The sequence below is a fragment of the Sphaeramia orbicularis genome, chromosome 6 (genome assembly GCF_902148855.1).
Source record: "Sphaeramia orbicularis chromosome 6, fSphaOr1.1, whole genome shotgun sequence".
Taxonomy (NCBI): domain Eukaryota; kingdom Metazoa; phylum Chordata; class Actinopteri; order Kurtiformes; family Apogonidae; genus Sphaeramia; species Sphaeramia orbicularis.
In genome coordinates this window covers 48,148,551-48,164,206 of record NC_043962.1, presented here as the reverse complement: position 1 = coordinate 48,164,206, position 15,656 = coordinate 48,148,551, and the positions used below count along the sequence as shown (strand labels likewise).

The following is a 15,656-nucleotide window of genomic DNA, read 5'->3' as shown; positions in this document are numbered from 1 at the left end:
TACAGTATCCATGATTGGGTCTAGTACAAATGCTAACATTTGATTGGCTCTGGCAATAGACAAACTGATAGTTCATGCCACAGTGGCAGTAGCCATTGCCTTAAAATATTCTTTTTTCAGTCCATTACATTATTTATGGAAAAAGTGCAAAAATTCTATCCGACAGGTTTGTGAATAAACCATTAATATAGCACAACAGGTAAATACTGACATTATATTTTAAATGTTATATTGATATTGACCAGTGTCATATAATAATATATAATACTGACAAATCCTAATGCTGATTTGCACACTCCCCACTGTATTTTATATGAATCTATAGGTTGGTCCTCTCTAAAATCAGAAGAGAAAAATTCAAATGTTGACATTTTTCTGCTAAATTATTGTTAGGTAAACATCATCCCATTTGTAATACTTCCTTCTTTCAATAGTTTTAAAGGAATTTTACAGGCTGTTAGGAAAGAATCCCGTTGCTGCTTTACATGATCTCTGTGGGTGGTGTGAGCTATGGATATCTTTGGTTTGGTATGGCCTATTTGCCTATTTATATTTATTTATTACCTCCGCCAAGGAGGTTATGTTTTTGCCAGCGTTGGTTTGTCTGTCTGTCTGTCCGTGTGCAAGATAACTCAAAAAGTTATGGATGGATTTGGATGAAAATTTCAGGAAATGTTGATACTGCCACAAGGAACAAATGATTCAATTTTGGTGGTGATTGGGGGGGGGCACTGATCTGCCCTGGCAGAGGTCTGCACTCTGCAAGTGCTTTTCTAGTTTATTTATTTTTTACATCTCTTATTTTTTCTATTTTTTGTTTAATATATGTGAAATTGGTTTTGGCCGGTTTGAGCAGGACTTGCTGGAAGAGTTAGATCTTTTATCTCAATCAAACCTTCCTTGATAAATAAATAATTAGTCAGTATATCAGTGTATCTCTAATATGAACTTAAATTGCATGGCAAAAATTCGGAAGACTTTGTGTTGACTAAAGCAGATGTTTTGGATAGTAAAGTGTAACTGAAGTAATCCCCTTCCTCCCTGGCAAAGCATATTGTTTACAGCATTTACTGTATATCCCCACTGACATATAGTAATTACTCCATAACCAAGGAATACTGCACTTTGAAGATTAGATTACCTTCTTTATCATTCATCTTTGATACAGTCAGTAATGGCTGCATTGTTTTCAATTAAATCCTATTTAATGTGTTTATCGAGGGATTGTGAGAGCTTGCTTGATGTTCAGCTGTTTCCTCTTCCACAAGCCCGACATTGGAGGCAACTGTCCAATTAGGGGCAGAGCAGTTTTCCTCAATGGGGCCAAGCCACTCTTGGGGCTGTTTGAGTGCAGCCCTGTTGCCATGGAGCTGTAAGCTTATCTACAAGAAGTTTGCCTACATGCTACATGTTGTCTACACTGCATTTAAGCCTTTGTTTTTCTCGTCTGTGTTGTTTATCATGCTAACCCTGTGTCAAAGTGATGATGCCTGCTGTACATGTTTGACAGATCAGCGGTGTAACAGTAGCAGTGTACTCGAGTTCAGAGTGCCCACCAGCTGTTAAATAATTAATGTCTGAAGGGGTCAAGGGGATTCTTACACTAATCAGAAATGTCCTCAGTGGAAAGCATACTAGTTCTTAGCTGGCTGACCTGTGAGTGAGTGGATAGAAGGTTTATCGTGTAGAGAGCCCAGAGGCAAAGGCCTCCTAGCACGTGGAGCGAATACTGAGGAAGACAAGCTCTTGGAAAGACTCATTATACATTTAAGGCCGTCCCTTTTTCCCCCTCTCTGGACAGCTGGACAGCTAAATTGTTTGAGGATCAATAGTTTAGCTTCCTATTGGCTCCACAGAGTGAGTGAAGTGCATTTAAACCTAAGAAATCCCATTATGCTTGGCAGAGATGGGAAGCATAGCACTAGGGGCCTCAGCAAGTGCTATTGCTGAGCCCATTATTCAATCTTCCTGTTTGTTTACCTGCTGCACTACTGCTGAGGCCACCCATATTCATTTTAAGCTCAGATTATCACATTGCTTTCGATTTCCATATTCAGTGTTTCAGTTTCATCCATAAATATCTCACAATACTTTCCAAAAATACAGGAATAAGGCTTGTATTTTTTAATTATTCATTGGTTGCTGTCATTTCCGGGCACCTTGTCCATTATTGGGTGGTATTCACCAGAAGGATGATTGAATGTTATAAGGCTTTGTTGTTCTCCCCTATAGACCATCTGATTGCATAATGCTGCTTATTATGACCGGAGCCGAGCTGCAGCCTGTCTGTATTGATCCAACACTTATTTAAAACGCTTGTTGTTTTTCAGTCTAGCTCCTTGGCAGTGTAAAAGGTAAAAGGCAGAGAGAGAAAAGGGGTAGGGAGAGAATAGTGGGGCCAGTCGTGGGGTGTAATGAGAATCAGAGAAGGACAAAACATTTGGAGCTTGCTCTTCATTCCTTAGATCAGTGTAACCAGAAATAAAAGCTGTGGCTGAGGCAAGCTTTGGGCTCTGGGCCGCCGCTGTCCTCTCCTGGCTGTCTTGCTGTGCCACTGGTGTATTTGTATTTCACTGGTCAGCCTCCGAGCTCCTGGGCATTTGGCTGCATCTCTGCTTGAAGAACCCATTGATGTGGGCAGCATTAGTATTCGGTCGAAGCGAGCACGACAAACAGGTTGGTTTTCCGTTTCACACTAACAAACCTGTTCTCCCTGGATCCTCTTAAAGGGTCTCAAATCACCCCCCCATTTGCATCGCTGATGAATGTTTATAAAAGAGGTCAAAGAATGCTTATGTAGCTCTCCTCGGTCTGAGCAGTGATCTCTCTGCGCCAGGCCTTGCCGTGCCAGCTGACAGGTCAGGGAAAGACTTTTTAGCTTGGCATAACACTGTCACGTCAGGCCAACAAACTCAGTAGGTGATGTAACCACCTGCGTCATGTTTTCTCTAAAAGCAAGTGGGACAATACACCAGCACTAATAGCTTCCGACAAACTATCCTAAAACATCTCTGAACAAAAGTTGTTCCTCTTGGTTGGCATATCATTATTCAGATCTGAACCCAGCATTCTGGTAGAATCTGGCTGACTTATGCATGAGACTTGTGGACTAATTACGCTCCAGATTTTTTATTTTCCAAGGCTGGGTTTGTAGCTGCAGGAGCTTCTGTTGCAATCTGCTAATTCATGCTGCTGACATTATTCTCACAATTTTACTTAGCAACAGCAAATTGCCGGTGGAAGAAGCAGCTTATATTACCCCTTAGAAAAAAACACATGGAATATTACTGCTCACGATTTCTGTGTTTTAATTATTATGAGTCAGAGCGTTTGCTAGAGCAAGTCATCCTGATGCCAAAAGAGACAGAGGAGAGAGAGGCTGGATGAGAGACAGAACAAGAGCAAGAATGAACAAGGCCAGCTTTCTAATTTCTGCTCTTTTTCTCCTAGCATAGTAAACCTCAGCAGAGGGCTTTATATCAACAGTAAACAAGCAGATAATGAAGATGTGAGTGAAGACACCTCCCTTTTCAGTCTCATTAAAGGCTGTCTAGACTGGAGAAGATGGCAGCAATCGCAACATCAATTCCCTGCCTGACTGAAAGTATCACTCACATTATTCCATGGAGAAAAATAAGCCATGCATGCATATTAATAGAGTATTCACACAGAGTTCAATAAGGCGGTGCACTGGGCAGCTCCCATACTACAAAATATGTCAGTAGTAAAGTGGCCAGTGTCATCGGTTGATTATTCATGAGAAAGGTATAATGGCAGTGAGCGGAGGAAAGGGCATCCAGAGGTCAATCTGACTGGGAGAAAGGGCACTGATTCTGTCTTTCCTGTGCTCTTTCACACATACTGGCCCCCCTCCCTTTGTTTTTTTTTTTTGTTGCAATACTCGGACTCTTATCTGCAACACACAGCTCCACTCATGCTGCACACACAGGGCCATAGTATCAGGGAGGACAGGCAGAGTGAAGGGCACAGCGTCACAGTCAGACAAGCACACATGCACCCCCTCCTCACGCTAACAACACACACTGTAAGCACAATGCATGAGAGGAGGGGTTGTACTTCTCTTAATTCCCCTGGAACAGAGGACAAAACAAAACAAAACAATGACTGTGTTTACTTGCACAAAATATTCCATGGTTTTGACCTCATGCTGAAAAAGACAACACTCCAACTGAGCTGTTTGCATGGCTCATAAAAAGCACTCAGTTATTAGTCTGGATGACATTTTTTTTTTTACGATTATACATATATATTATATAGGTTTTGGTTTTTTTATGTATTATCTGATAAAAAATTAACTGCAATACTCTTACTCTGTCTCTCTATGTCCCGCCCACACATACACAATTGAGTAATAGCCTATCGACACTGACATAAGAAACAGATTTACTTGCTGGTACTTAGTATTCACAGCGCCTCCAGTTCACTGTGAAAACTGATTGATTTGACAGTCAGCTTAAAGGCATGTCACATTAGTTGTGTGAGTCATTCCAAAAGTTTTTAAGATTTTCATTTTTACTGCAAATATTTATCTGTTACAGACATCAGTTATTGGTCTCCCCAGTTAGTAATAACCCATGTCTGTGTTGCCCTTGAAAAAAATTTTTTTGACTCCTAACTTTCTAATACTATTTACATAGTGCTGGACATAGTCTGATTAATGTAAAATGATGATTAATGTATAGCTAAATCCTTTTTAGAATCAGAGTTTGACCTTCTTTAAAATGCTGGTGATGCAGTGTTAACAAAATTACGTTTTGGTCCAAGTGTTTCATTATGTTAAAAGTAGCTGAGCTTCTCCTCCAGAATAAAAAAGATGTCTAGTCTTTTGTTCTGGCCATGCATCTCTATGCCAGCTTTGAAAACTGTAGGTTACACCCCAGAGGTGACTTAAATTGCAGAAACACTCCAGCTGAAATACATATTCTGAATGTGTTGTATACTATACTACTCATATTAAGGTCTAATATTCAGAATATTTGTGTATGTAGCTCTGCGTCTAACAATTGATTTCTGTTATAACCCAGCTCCGCTAGGGGTTAGAGCGAGTAGAAGCTGTAACAAAAGAAACTGGGAGGTAGCAAATGTAAAGTTCAATTTACTTTTATTTGTAGCACCCAGTTTGAATACTCAACAATAAACACAGTACAGAAAGAGGGCCGAGCAGGCACTGCCAAATTAAACCAAAATGAAGCTAACCTAACTGGGGCTACTGGTGAGCCCAAAAGAAATACTCAATAACAAAAAGAGAACCACTTCTAACTAACCAGATAAAGAACAACAAAGAGGGGGCAGTACCTGGTGGCTAAGCTATGCTAGACAAAAGAAAACCTAACAAAATAAAACAGCTACTTCTTCTCTAGAAGGCCACTCTTTTTAAAGTTACAAATTTGCAAAGGTTAACTATTAATATAACATAAGCCAAAAGGGCAAAACAAAACTCTATGCTCACACTGTGTACCAGTGGGCAGAATCTCCAAACAAAAAGAAAACTAATTAATGAAAACTCACAGCAGCTGGTGGACACACTCAGGTGCTGAAACAAAACAAATTCACTAGAATAGACAAGCAAAGAACTAGTCTTAAACAAATCAAGCGATCAGAGTTCACAACAAGACACAAGCAGAATGGTCACACACAAAGGCTTCTGAGGTGAACTGAGCCACGAACACGCTACAGCCACCCAGAGCAGTCAGCTGTAGGAGGTTAAATATGATTAGCTGATGGGTGGGGCTCAGGTGGGTGCTGGCATCTTCCAATGGGCTTTATGCACAGCCCCACCACTTCCTGAACTTCAGATGGGTCCTCTATTTCCTGTCTTTCATTATTGGACACACTGATTAATCCAGGTGTCTCTGCTACTTGTTTGGACAACTGATTGATTAGGCACACCTGGATTAATCAGTGTGTCCAATAATGAAAGACAGGAAATAAAGGACACATCTGAAGTTCAGGAAGTAGTGGGGTTGTGCATAAATCCCATTGTCTTTCTCCACATCAGAGGAACAGAGGAGGGAGGAAGGCAGTTTGAATGACCAGACTCAGCCTTTCACAATATAAGCATAGGTTAAGACAGACTAACAGGAGATGAGGCAGGACAGCCCACCAGCTATAACAATTTCAATGCTGATTATTCTGCCTGTTTTGTCTTCAATTGATTAATCAACTACCTGGCTTATAAAATAGTAAAAGTGTGTTTCCCTAACCTGAAGATGGCATCCTCAAATGTGTTTGTCACCCAGGGTTAGTCATGATTCATAATTCATTTTTTAGGAAAGAAAACAGAAAGTAATCAAAAGTGTATTTGTTTTTTTTAATTTCTTAGAATTCTAAAAACTATCAATTGATTATTAAAATAGATTGATTAGTAAAATAGTCATGGGCTAATCAATTAATCTTTGCAGCTGCAGTGTACATGTAAACTGATATTTTCTTCTTCCTTTTCTTAAGCAAATTATGTCCACATGACCTTCATTTTACAAAGTATCTCTGTCCGCACAAAAAACCAAAACCAACTCTAAACTAGTCCAAAGACTCAGACAAACTCTAGTTAGTGTTTTTCAACCTGTGAGCACCGTGGATAATACTGGACAGAGCAGATACAGAGGCTTTCTATCATAAAGGTGAAGCAGCAACAATAAGTTCAGTTATAAACTTAAGTTACCTTAAAGCTGTACCTACCGATGTGGCATTTCTCACAGCACTTTGTAAAAGTTTGAACATGAACAACCTGTCTCCCTCCAAAGCCCTGCTCCCACCCCTCTGCCTGAGCTCTGAGGCTCCTCCTCCTCTCTCCTCCTCTCACCTGATGCGCGATGGAAATGGAGGAGGAAGCAGAGGTGGCGGTCCGGTCCGTTTTGGCGTGTCCGCGGACCCCTCCCTCAGTAATCAGATGCATCATCCACCTGCCGTGGGCCCGCGGCTCCTGTTCCATCAGTAGACCTGGTCTGTGCAGCGCTGGGTCAGTGTCTTCACTGCAGCGCCCAGGGGATGGGCGCGCGCACTGTGAACGCGCGGCCTCCGCGAATTTTCCGTGGACATTTGAAGTTTCATAGTCCATACAATTATCATCCTACATCATCTTACATTGTGTGACACCATGTACATGCACCTGTATGAGTGCCACCGTCATAAAAGCTGAGCTTTATGCAGACCTGTTTAGTCCAGTACAGCTGACTTCCGGACTTTTATCTCCATCTTTCGCTAATCAGACTCCCGTTTGTGCCCCTCAGTTGTCGTTTCTGTTCATACATCTGTTTGATCCCTTCCTCATGTGCATGTCAGTTCTATCCAAACACATCCTAGACAGTAGACTGTGGTCAGTGACAGGAGAAGCAGCGCCAGTGAAGCGTCAGATTCAGAGGGACACATATCGGATGTGAGACGGTGATAATGGATCGGATGCTGGACGGCTGTAATGGATGACTGACAGGAGGCTCAGCCAGGTTCGGCCAATTATTTCATTCGGACCGACTAAAATGATTGGTCAGACTTTTATCAGAAATATATGAGAATTAAACATTTTTGAGTTTCAATACCTGGTGGATTTCTTTAACATTTTAGTTTGACACACACTTATTAGGAGCATTTTAAGATGGCAAAAGAAAAATGTAAAAATGCCACATCATACGGTATAGCTTTAAGTGGTGGTAAAGTGTCATTATGTTAAATGTATTCTTTACACGATGTGGAATTGTCCATAACAATGGTTCATCTCCCAAAGCTATTTGTGCAAAACTCAATCTACTGCAGGTCATACACTGATTTATACACTTAGATTTGATGTTTCAGGTGTGGTGCATTATACAAAGGAACAGTAGCAGCATATATATAACAGACATGAGCTAAATGGGGTGCTACACCATTGTTTTCCTATCTCTCTGTTTTCCATGAACACACAGATACACATTGAAAAACATGTAAAAAGATCTCTGTTTTTGTGACTAACAATGTGTTTACATATGAACATAAAGTTAAGATGTTGAGATAGATATCCGTTTTGCGGAATATCTGCATTTGTGTGGACAGGGCATATGTCACTGTTCTTCCACATGAATAACAGAGGATGGATCCAGGACATCCATAATGCTGTTCACATACTGACAACCCCATAAACTCCACAATAAATTTGGTAAGTTGCAAAACTGAATGCTTGTAGAAAGTAAATTATGATGATCAATTATTATAGCATTAAATCATGAAACCTGTGCTCACTGCTCTTGTGCCTCAATACAATTTATAGACAGTACCTGTGTTTCGACCCCACTGAGCCTTCTTCAGGACTCTTCTCATATGCACTTAACGAAGGCCCAGAGGGGATGACACACTGGAATTATTCATCAATAAATCAATAAATAGTGAACCTGCTAATGCACCTCCATCAGATAAAGCCTGTTGTATGAATGTCTGTTGTCAGATAAATCCTTGTAAACAAAGTTTAAAGGCTAATATCAAAATTATTAATTAAATATATCGTGTTTTCCTAGTTTTTACCAGAAATCTTGCAACATGCGGTCTGCTAAATGAAACATTCCAAGCTATTAAAGTAATTGTGTAAAAGGCGGAGTATAAGTTCTTAAATGAGTCATCACTAGTCATGAAAAATGGAGCCTGGAAACATTTTTAAAGTTATAAAACCAGTAAAAATGTAGAGTAAAAACCAGTAGAATGTAGGTGAAAGGCTGCTGTCAGTATTCCAACACAGTGAAGCAAAAGTAGGTTTTACTTGATTTCTAGAAAGCTATGGCACATCTGCCTCCTTAAGACTACTACATAATGTAAAGCTGGCACTTAAATATAATGATATTATTGTAACCCATGTTAAAACACCAAGATATAAATAACACATGGAATGCTCATAAACTTTATTAAAATATGCAAAAACAGGTTAAAATCTATAAATAGGGTTAAAATTCATAAAAGCATTGATTAAAAGTCTGTTAATTATATTTTGATACCCTTTTAATTAGACTGATTAAAATTATGCCGATGTAAAATGAGTGCGACACTTCCCCTTTAAGAGCCAGCATGCACCTGGGACTGCGCGCTGCGAAGTAGAGAGAGAGAGAGAAGGAAGAGAAAAGCAGAGGGATTAGTGCAGTGCGTGAAATCGCCGGAAAAGAGTTTTTTTTCCTACGAAAACTACCACTTACCTTGTTGTAGACTGACAACAATCTTTTTACTACCTAACCGCAACGGTTTTGGTAAGTTTCATGTTGTTGTTTTGTACTTTGTTTGAGTGACAATTTTGCTGTGTGTGCGGGATGAGGCCCGTACGAGTGACAAGATGGCGAGCCGGACCCATGAACGCGATGCTAGAAACTTCTCCTTTTCATGCCAGCGAAAGGACCCGCTACACACTGGTGAATTATAAGTAAATTCGCTGCCAGAGTGCTGAATTCTTTTGTTTTTTTTTTTGAACTGAGCTTAGCTAGCATTCCCGTTTGGATTTTGAACTGAACTAAACTGAACTGAACCAGGATTTTTCCGTTTGGATACTGAACTGAACCAGGATTTTTCTGTTTGGATTCTGAACTGGACTGAACCAGGATTTTTCTTTTTGGATTCTGAACTGAACTGAGCCAGGATTTCCATTTGGATTTTGAACTGATCTCAAATCTGTCTCAGGAGCTGGAACGGATCTTGGAAAAGGTTTGAACTGAATTTGAACTGATTGAATTATCACATTGTGAACTGTGTTATCTTCATATTTGCTGTATTTATGGTTTTGTAATATACAGTATACAATGTTTTGTTATTTTTCAGAACTATGTTGAAAAAGGTAATGTTTATTTCTTACCTGTGGGAAAAAAGAGTTAATTCAAAGGAATAATTAGATAAAAAATAGGTATAACGTTTCTTAGGTTATATAGTTATTTAAAGACCGGTCAAATTAATATAAGGATAACTATTAAACTTAAAGGAGCTGTTTAACCTAGACAATTCATTTAACTAAACTATTCATAATATAGTTTAAAAAGAGCCTATAAAGGGAGAACTGAGGATATATCCATTTTTGGGAATTTCATTTTTATTTTTTTTATATATACCTGCAGGAGTGTTTATATGTTTTAATTGATTGTTTTTTGTGTTTTGTTATATTTGTGCAGTAAAAATTCAATTCTGCATTTAAAGTATCTGGTCTCAGCCAATATTTTATGCTTTTAGCTCCACTCCTTCCGAGCCTAGAACTGGTCCAGTAGCCCTGTTAGTGTACAGGTTAGTACACGTGCTACATAAATTGGCGAGCCAGCCAGGAGTGGTAAATTAGGTATAATATTAGCAAACAGAGACCAGATAACAGTATTTATATTGATTTATGATGGAGGTGATTCAGGCAGAAGGTGTTAAAATTCCGAATTCGCTCCTAGTTAGTGGCTTAACAGGAACAAAGGTGGATGAAGAGCTTTATGACTTCCTCAAACAATATGGTTCTATTCAGAGAAAAATCCCAATAGATAGATCTGAGTTGTGCCAGCAGGCTATTGTAGAGTACACATATGGTACAGCCCTGCAATCACTTTCATCCATGTTACCATATACGTTCACCAGCAAATCTGAGCCAAGTGTTACTTACCAAATTAAAGCCTTAGCAAGTGTATACACACCTACAGTCAGTCAGCCACAGAAACTTACCTCACAGAGTTGAAGGGGATTGCAAAGCTGAGTGGCAAAGACTTTGCAGATGTGCTGAAACAAGAGCTTTCCCGCATCAGTGAGACTGTTGACCAAGATGGTTCTGAAAACCAACAGGAAAATGTTGAAACGAACTTAGATGATGATCCATGGCATGTTTTTGAGGCTTCAGCACAAGTGAACTCACAGCCAAGTGCTCATCCCCCACTACATGTACACACCTCTGAACCTGATGCTGTCCCATCTCAGCAACCTTCCAGTGAAAGAACACAGCCCACTCTGAACCTTACAGATATCTGTCAGAAAGTCGTTGTTGAACACATCGTTAAACACGAAGATTCAACACAGGTTAATGCTTCATTGAGACTCCGACCCTTTTCTGGACGCTGTCCCCGGCCAAATAATGAGGTGGACTATGAAACGTGGCGTTCCAATGCAGATTTCTTATTGAAAGATGCACAACAATCAGATTTACACAAATCTAGAAAAATACTTGACAGCCTTTTGTCACCTGCTGTAGACATAGTAAAACATCTGACACCCTCCTCACCCCCATTCATGTACTTGGACATTCTTGACTCAGCCTATGGTACGATAGAAGATGGAGATGATCTCTATGCCAAGTTTTTGAATACACTCCAAAACTATGGTGAGAAATCCTCAGCTTATCTTCAAAGACTTAGAGTAATGTTGAACACCACTTTCAGGAGAGGTGGTGTAAATGCAAGTGACCTGGACAGCCACCTTCTGAAACAATTTTGCAGAGGTTGCTGGGACAATACTCTGATATCTGAGCTAAAGTTAGAGCAAAAGAAACGCAGCCCACCTACTTTTGCAGAACTTCTCCTCCTCCTTCGCACTGAAGAGGACAAGCGCAACTCTAAAGAATGTCGAATGAAACAACACTTTGGTACCTTCAGACAAAAGGTGTCCTCACATTTTCAAGGTCCCCATATTCAGTGTGATGAAGACTATAATACATTGTCACAAAAACACAAACCTAAATCTGAAATACAAGACCTGAAAAAGCAAATAGCTGATTTGCAGACCCAGCTATCAAAACTCACACAAAAAGACAAGACTCACACAAAGAAAGCACCTTCCAGAACTCAGAAGTCTCCAGTTGACATTATTAAGCCAAAAACAGTACAGCATGGCAACTATGATGTGAACAACCGCAACAGCAAGCCAAAACCCTGGTATTGTTTCAGATGCGGTGAAGATGGGCACATAAAGCCCCAATGTGAAGCTGAACCCAACCCCTCTCTCGTAGCCGAGAAAAGGAAGCTGTTAAGAGAGAAACAGTCAGACTGGGAAATGAAAACCAGTTCAGCACCTGATCAATTAAACTAATGTCAGTCACCATTGAGGGACAAATGGGGACTGAAACACAGACAAAACGTCCCAAAAAGAAACAGTATGTTTCATTAGCATGCTCACACTCCAAGCAACAGGCTGCAACCTTACCAAAAAGACTCATTGGAGCTAAATCCACTGCACAGGTGACCATAGCAGATAAAGAGTGTAACTGCTTACTAGACACAGGGTCACAAGTGACGACCATCCCAAACTCCTTCTACAGACAAAACTTGTCACACTTACCCATTGAACCTCTGAACAACATACTTGAAGTAGAGGCTGCTAATGGCCAAGAAGTCCCCTACTTAGGGTATGTTGAAGTTAATGTTACTTTTCCCAAAAGTGCCCTTGGTCTGGACATTGAAGTGCCCACCATAGCCTTAATTGTGCCTGACATGCGCTCAACCTTGTCATCAGTATTAATAGGCACTAACACCTTAGACACCCTTTATGAGCACTACTCAGATACCACCCCTCAGAATTTCCAATCACTGCCTTATGGGTATAGGGTTGTTCTTCAAACGCTCAAAATGAGATGCAGACAGAAAGCTGATTCCTGCCTTGGAGTTGTGAGACTGTCTAGCAAAAATCCTGAGGCTATTGGCCCTGGCGAAACCAAAGTTGTGGAAGGATCCATTAACTGCAGAACACGAAATGCTGGAAGGGAGGTAGTAGTTGAACAACCAAAAACCTCCTCCTTACCAGGTGGCATAATGGTCACTAATGGCGTTGCTAGCCTCACACCAAAACTACCTCGCTGCATAGCAGTAATCCTCAAGAATGAGTCAGACCACAACATCACCATCCCCCCAAACAGTATCATAGCTGAGGTGAGTGCTGTTCAAAGCATTCAGCCCATCACCACCACCAACCCAGGTAGTCCAACTAAATCTGCCCAACAACCAAAGACCAGCTTTGACTTTGGAGACTCTCCAATCCCCAGAGAATGGAAAGAACGGATAACAGAAAAGCTGAATACCATGCCAGATGTGTTTTCACAGCACGATCTTGATTTTGGGCGCACTGACAAAATAAAACACCGTCTAAAGCTCAGTGATGAAACACCATTTAAGCATAGGCCAAGACCTATACATCCACAAGACATTGAAGCTGTGCGTAAGCATCTTCAAGAGCTTTTAGATGCCAAAATCATTCGTGAATCAGAGTCACCTTTTGCTTCTCCAATTGTAGTCGTTAGGAAAAAAAATGGTGATGTCAGACTCTGCATCGACTACAGAAAGTTGAACCTCCAAACTGTGAAAGACTCATATGCTTTACCCAATTTGGAGGAATGTCTCTCAGCGTTGACTGGATCCAAATGGTTCTCTGTGCTGGATCTCAAGTCTGGCTTTTACCAGATTGAGGTAGAAGAGTCAGACAAGCACAAAACTGGTTTTGTCTGCCCACTTGGATTCTTCGAATTTAACAGAATGCCACAAGGTATCACTAATGCCCCTAGCACGTTTCAGAGGCTTATGGAGCGCTGCATGGGAGAGTTGAACCTGAAACAGGCCCTTGTTTTCATCGATGATCTGATAGTGTTCTCTGCTACACTGGAGGAACACGAAGAGAGACTGCTCAATGTACTCAACAGATTGAGAGAATATGGCCTGAAGCTATCCCCAGACAAGTGTAAGTTCTTTCAAACTTCTGTCAAATACCTAGGCCATATTGTGTCTGAAAAAGGCATTGAAACAGACCCAGAAAAGATCTCTGCCCTTAAAACCTGGCCGAAACCAAATAACCTGAAAGAGCTAAGAACCTTCTTGGGATTCTGTGGCTATTATCGCCGGTTTATAAAAGGCTACTCAAAGATTGTGAAACCTCTCAACACACTCACTGCTGGTTACCCACCAGTGCGGAAGCACAGTAACCCTAAAGTGAATGTGGAGAAATATCACAACCCTAAAGACCTCTTCGGTGACAGATGGACCGCAGAATGTCAAGTAGCATTTGAGACTGTGATTGATAAGCTAACAACTGCTCCCATCCTTGGGTTCGCTGACCCCAAGTTACCCTATATTTTACATACAGATGCAAGCACTGTGGGATTAGGTGCTGCCCTATACCAGGAACAGCAAGGACAGAGGCGGGTCATCGCATATGCAAGCCGTGGCTTATCACAGTGTGAAGCCAGGTACCCAGCCCACAAATTAGAATTCCTTGCCCTTAAGTGGGCAGTTACAGAAAAATTCCAGGACTATTTGTATGGAAATTCATTCCTTGTGGTGACTGATAGCAATCCATTAACATACATCCTAACATCTGCTAAACTAGATGCTACAAGCTACAGGTGGCTAGCTGCATTGTCAACCTTTGATTTCCAACTGCAGTACAGGGCCAGAAAGCAAAACCAGGATGCAGATGGACTGTCAAGACGTCCACATGATGGACTAACCAATGACTTCACATCACAGAAAGAGATGGAAAGGATAAGGCAGTTTGCACAAAGACACCTGCCTGAACCTGAACATTCAGTCCTGTTAAATGAGAGCACAGTCAAAGCTATCTGTGAGAAACATGCAGTCCGTTACATTGACAATGAGCATGCAGAAACGCTGCCAAACACCACCTTAGTGATGTCACTTGCCCACCATGCAGCAGCTATACCGGCAGGTTTTGGAGATGATCACCAATTAGATGGCTCATCTGTCATTCCTCACTTCACAACCACAGAGCTGATAGAGAAACAAAGAACCGACACCAGTATCCGAGAAGTGATCAATCAGATGGAGTCTGGAGAAAAACCTCCCTCATCTCTAAGAAAGGAAAGTCCTGAGCTTGGACTGTTGTTAAGGGAATGGAACAGACTGGAACTATTAGATGGAGTATTATTCCGGAAACGACAAGAAGGCACACAGACATCTTACCAGCTTGTACTCCCGGGAGATCTGAGGCCTTTAGTCCTGAAAAGCCTGCATGATGACATTGGCCACATGGGCGTGGAACGCACTTTAGACCTTGTCAGAGCAAGGTTCTATTGGCCCAAAATGTCAGCCGACGTGGACAATAAGATTAAGACCTGCAATCGCTGCATATGTCGTAAAGCCTTACCTGAGAAAGCTGCACCGCTAGTTAACATCACAGCTACAAGACCCGTCGAACTTGTGTGTATGGATTTCCTCACATTAGAACCAGACTCAAGCAACACGAAAGACATTCTGGTTATAACTGACCACTTTACGAAGTATGCAGTAGCCATCCGCCCCCCGAACCAAAAAGCTCGAACAGTGGCCAAGTGTTTGTGGGATCACTTCCTAGTCCACTATGGCATCCCAGAGAGACTTCATAGCGATCAAGGTCCTGACTTTGAATCCCGAACAATTAAAGAACTGTGTGAGCTCATTGGTACTCAAAAGATAAGGACCACACCATATCATCCAAGGGGGAATCCCGTTGAACGTTTCAACAGAACACTACTCAACATGTTGGGAACCCTTGAGAACCAGAAGAAGAGTCATTGGCGTGATTTTGTCAAGCCACTAGTACATGCTTACAACTGTACTAAGAATGAGGTGACTGGTTTTACACCTTATGAGTTAATGTTTGGGCGTCAACCTAGATTGCCAGTCGACCTAGCTTTTGGCTTACCAGTCCATCACAAACCAGGATCTCATTCTCAATATGTCCAGAACCTGAAATCC

The 15,656-nt window shown here is 41.1% G+C and overlaps 1 protein-coding gene across 3 annotated transcripts in view; it reads left to right on the top strand.

Annotated features, from left to right (window-relative positions):
* LOC115420676 (contactin-1a-like) overlaps window positions 1-15,656 on the top strand; it is a 105,298-nt gene that overhangs the window by 10,263 nt on the left and 79,379 nt on the right. Inside the window, exon 1 of one of the 3 annotated variants that reach the window (XM_030136116.1) lies at window positions 2,499-2,676. The exons of the other annotated variants lie outside the window; for them this stretch is intronic. The gene's annotated coding sequence lies outside the window, so the exon portion shown is untranslated. Of the gene's footprint in view, window positions 1-2,498; window positions 2,677-15,656 lie in introns of those variants that run through there. 3 annotated transcript variants of the gene reach the window in all.